The 5454-nt window shown below is 33.6% G+C and overlaps 1 protein-coding gene across 4 annotated transcripts in view; it reads right to left on the reverse strand.

Moving 5' to 3' along the window:
- Nucleotides 1–5454, reverse strand: part of MARCHF1 (membrane associated ring-CH-type finger 1) — an 891585-nt gene that overhangs the window by 516679 nt on the left and 369452 nt on the right. The window lies entirely within an intron of this gene.

Here is a 5454-nt window from a genome sequence, read left to right on the forward strand (position 1 = left end):
GAAAACATACTGGTTTTTCTCTGACTATTTCACTTAGCATAATTCCAGTTCCATCCACATTGTTGCAAATGGCAAGATTTCATTCTTTCTCACTGCCAAGTAGTATCCCATTATAGATAAACCACTGGTTTTAAATCCATACATATTTCCTTAAATGCTTTATTTCTCATAGATGTGAGATTTTTTTTAATGGCATTTCTTTTAACATTGTATTTTTTGAGAAAACAAATTTTGAAAAAGTGTCTTGGGGCGCCTGGATGGCTCAGTCGGTTGAGCATCCGACTTCGGCTCAGGTCATGATCTCGCGGTCTGTGGGTTCCAGCCCCGCGTCGGGCTCTGTGCTGACAGCTCAGAGCCTGGAGCCTGCTTCGGATTCTGCGTCTCCCTCTCTCTCTCTCTGCCCCTCCCCCGCTCATGCTCGCTCGCTCTCCCTCTCTCTCTCTCTCTGTCAAAAATAAATAAACATTAAAAAGATTTTTTTTTAATTAAAAAGGAAAAGTGTCTTCTTTTCCTGATTTCTAAATTTCATAGGGATTTTATAAGTGACAAACTGAAAATAGTCAGTAGCAGAAACCCCTGGAAAGGCAAAAACCAATTAGAGGACACTAGACAATATACAAATCAGTGTATGATAAGAAATATTTTATTGTTTTCTCTTTATAAATAATAGTATTTCTGAATATTAATAATATTTTATAAAATATATCCATTTTAAATTTCGAATTTGATTTTCTTTAACTGAAGTAGAGTTGACAATGTTACATTAGTTTCTGGTGTACCACGCTGTGATTTGATAACTCTACACATTATGCTGTGCTCACCACAACTGTAGCTACCATCTGTCACCATTCAGTGCTATTACAATACTCAACATTATTTTACTATAATAAGTTATATGATAATGAGATGATAATAAGTTATAAGATACTAAGATAATAAGTTATCTCCTAGAACACAAGGAGTGCTCCCCACCCCCCAACACAGATGGCTTTTTGGGAGAAAAATGAGAACCTTTCTTGTTTTTTAAAAAATTTAGAGCAGAAGCTTATATATACATTTTTGCTATTGTTCTTTATAACCTTCAAATGCAATAAAAGCATTTTTAATATTCTTCTTAAAACTAAACTTTATTCTTATCATATACTCTCTGTCAGTGAAGATGAAAAGTTGCCCTCCAATAACCTTGTATAATAAGTTACCATCTATGTTTTCATCCTTCTTCAAGATCAAACTACCGGTTTACAGGAACATTTTCTGTGAAAGATTCACGTTAACACAAAAGATTCACCCTAATCAGAACTGACATGTGTAAGTGTAATGACTTTTAATTACATTTAAACAACTTTGTAGGATGTTCACTGAGTGTCCAGAATGGTATTAGGCACTGTGGAGTATGCAAGAAGGCATGAGAAAATAGCATTGGGGAGGAGTTAAAGTTTATAAAAGGCTCTTTTTAGCAATTGATATAGTATCACACATAATAAATTTGTTCAGGACTGGTAATAACTGCAGCATAACTTTCAGCATGAGTGAATCAGTGTATCTTTGAGAGGGCATCTCCAGCTGAGAAAGTGAGGTTAGAATGGTGGATTGAAAATGATCACATGAGGTAGGTAAATGGAAGAGAAGACGGTGTGAGAAGATAATTTTGAGTATGTAAAATGCTATGCTATATTTTGGTCCACAAGGAAAAAACAGGAAAGACAAACAACGCTCTACCACAAAAATCTGTATCTTGTGGTAAAGAGTCAAAAGTTTATGTCTGCTGTTCATGGAACAAAATACAAGAGATTATTTAATCCCACTTAAAACATTAGAGTATATGGGGAGATGGGGCACCTGGGTGGCTCAGTTGGTTAAGCAGCAGACTTTGGCTCAGGTCATGATCTCACAGTTTTGAGTTCGAGCCCCTCATTGGGCTCTGTGCTGACAGTGGAGAGCCTGAACCTGCTTTGGATTCTGTGTCTCCCTCTCTCTGTCTGTCCCTTCCCCACTTCCCTCTGTCTCTCTCTGTCTCAAAAATAAGTAAAGATTAAGGAAAAAAATTTTTAAAAACATTAGAATATATGGAAAGAATAGCAATGATTGGAGCAGGTATACAAATAAGCTAAATTTCATCTATCTGTGGGAATCAAAGAATATTGTAAGCATTAGGAGTATAAGTAATGAAGATTCATGAACGCAATCACTAAGACAAGGAAAAACAAGAACAGTTTCCAGTAACTGCCTCTGGAGCAAGAGGCGGAAGTGAGAGACAATTGCTTTAGATTATGTGCACGCTTTACGATGATTAAAATTCCCATGCATGTTGACTCCTTGAAAATGGGTGTATTGCATCTAAGAGAAAAAAAGATGTTCAAATTCAAAGATGCTTTGTTAAAAGTACTCTTCTCAAAATCTTACTTACTTTGAAAAACAACTGAAAAACATGTAGGAGGCATAGTGATTGCTCCAAGGCAAATATGCTGAGGAGTCAAAAACATGCCCTGTGTTCGCACCTTAGTTTCCCACTTCCATATGTTCCATTGTTCATTTTTGCATCCAATTTTAATACATTAAAATGTGATTTGCTATTCATCGGCTTCATTAAAAAATGACTTCAGAATATATTCAAAACACTAAGCACAACGGAAAATCTTTTTGAAGGTAAAATACCCAAAATGATTGGACGATAATGAAATAAATCTGCATTGCCCAAATTATTTTTTGGTTTGCAACATGCTGTGATAAAAATGGTGGCCAATACCAATAAAGAAGAATAGTAAACTTATACTGAGCTCTTAGTATATACCAAACACCATACTAAGATCCTGATTTGCAATATTTAACTTTCACAAAGATTTCTATGAAATAGGCAATAATGTCACCTCTACTTTCCACAGGAGTAAACAAAGTTTCAGAGCAATTACATAATTCGTCTATGATTTTATAGCTAGTATGCCTGAAAACTGAGATTCAAAGTCTAGCTAACACCTGTGTGTTTAATTACTTTATTGATCCCTCCTCTTCCAAGCTCCAAGTATCACTAGTGGAAAAGCTGCCTTCTTATCTGTTCCAAGGCTTCAACTCTCTTGCCACATTTGTGGTGACTAGACCCTAGTTGTCATAGATGTTTTTGCTACTGTATAAATCATAGGCAGTTTAGCTTAATTTTTTAAGTCCATTAGTAATCATGAAATTACAATAAATGTAGTTTATTAGGCTTCACATTCAAAATCTGCAAAGACTTTTATTTAAGTAGTAATATCTAGGAGGGACAAGGATTCAGGGAAGTGGGGCCTAGGATACCAACTCCTGGTAATAATTAACTGATGAATGGATAAAGAAATTGTGGTTTATATACACAATGGAGTACTACGTGGCAATGAGAAAGAATGAAATATGGCCTTTTGTAGCAATGCGGATGGAACAGGAGAGTGTTATGCTAAGTGAAATAAGTCATACAGAGAAAGACAGATACCATATGTTTTCACTCTTATGTGGATCCTGAGAAACTTAACAGAAGACCATGGGGGAGGGGAAGGAAAAAAAAAAAGTTAGAGAGGGAGAGAGCCAAACCATAAGAGACTCTTAAAAACTGAGAATAAACTGAGGGTTGATGGGGCATGGGAGGGAGGGGAAAGTGGGTGATGGGCATTGAGGAGGGCACCTGTTGGGATGAGCACTGGGTGTTGTATGGAAACCAATTTGACAATAAATTTCATATTAAAAAAAATAAAGTTGGTAAAACATCTCCAGAGGGAAATTTAATCTAAAACCTTAAAAAAAGTTTGTATTCTTTTATTCTACAATTATACTTCTGGAAATTTTTTCACTAGCTAGGAGTTAAGTTCACTGTAGTTGGGTTATAACATCAAACAAATAAGCATGCAAAATGTTTAACAGCAAGAAGACTGGTTTAAAAATTATGATGTTTCAGTTCAATGATGTAATACCAGTTACAGGTGAAGCTGTGCAAGAATATTTGATGGCATGGTTAATGACAAGAGAAAAGTGAACACCTCTAGGTGGGACTATAGGAAAGTTTCTTTTTCATTTTTGTGTGTTATAAATTGTATCTAAATGTTTAAGTATTTGGTTTTTAAAATAAAAATTAACTCCTTAAAAATTTTTGTTCCCGTGGTGAGAACTTTTACAATCTTATTTTTAAAAAATCATTAAAAAATTGTAACTATGTATGCTGAAGGATGTTGATGAAACCTATTGTGATGGTCATTTTGCAATATATATAAATATCAGATTGGTATGTTGTGCACCTCAAACTAATACTTCATGTTAGATTATACCTCAATTAAAAAAAAAGAAAAATAATAATTACTTAAGCAAAACACCCTAATATGGGTTGCATGGATCAATGGATATCAACAGGGATCCGGGAATCTTCTGAAACCTGATGCAAAATATCCAGTGTCTGAGAGTTTGCATACTCTTCTGTAGAGAAAATATCTTATGTCAATTCTCAGAAATGGCCAATAACTCAACCAAGTATCAGAACTATTAATCCAGACGCTGCATACAAATAAAATTGGTTTAGTTTGCAATTTCTTTGATTATATGGACAATTCTAAAATTCAAGTTAAATTATTTATATATTATAAGTCATCATCAGCAAGTAAGACAAATCCTTTAGTGGCTATAACCACAGAGAAAATGTCAAAATATTTTTTGTGGTATTGGATTTCTTAAATATTTATCATAATGTATGTTTAATTCATCTATATTCATCTATTACTAAGTAAAACTTATAATAAAAGTATTCCTTACTATACAAATAAGGCCAGATTAATAAATCTACTTAACAGAGTTAAGACTGCAACAAGCTTAAATAACCAAAGAGATATATACTTGGATAAAACCAAGACGCAGGTATATGGCAGTATGTTATAGAGTGAGGTCAAGAAATAGTACATTTAACAAAATCTAAAATACGACCTGCAAGATTGTTACTAGTTTTCATTCAAAAGATGAACTACATGTTACTATTATCTCATTAGTAGCTTTTTATTTGATGTTTTAAAAGATTCTATAGTAAATCATATAAAATACCAACTTTATTAAAAAAAATAATAAACATGGCACTGCCCAGTACTTTACAAACAGAAATATTTCAGTTTACAAAGTTTTTTGTTTTTGTTTTTTGTTTTGTTTGTAGATGTAGTACTTTCTTAGTTCTCAAAATGATTGTTTCTCATCATAAGCCCAGGTTTATAAACAATATTGAAGTCAGAGAAATTAAAAAATCTTATATTAAGTCACTCAGACAAGAGATAATAGAGTTGGGTCTCTTATTTCCCAATTCCAGGGAGTTTAGCAGATATGTGTTATGAATCGACTTCCACACATCTACCTCTAAATAGATGTTATATATATATCATTATTATTATAGAGAAGTAAACCTTTATTTCTTTGTTTGACAAATACAGTTGGCTGGTTGAGTTGGTTGCTTTTTCATGA

This window comes from Panthera onca, chromosome B1 (assembly GCF_046562875.1).
Source record: "Panthera onca isolate mPanOnc1 chromosome B1, mPanOnc1 haplotype 2, whole genome shotgun sequence".
In the NCBI taxonomy this organism is placed as follows: Eukaryota; Metazoa; Chordata; class Mammalia; order Carnivora; family Felidae; genus Panthera; species Panthera onca.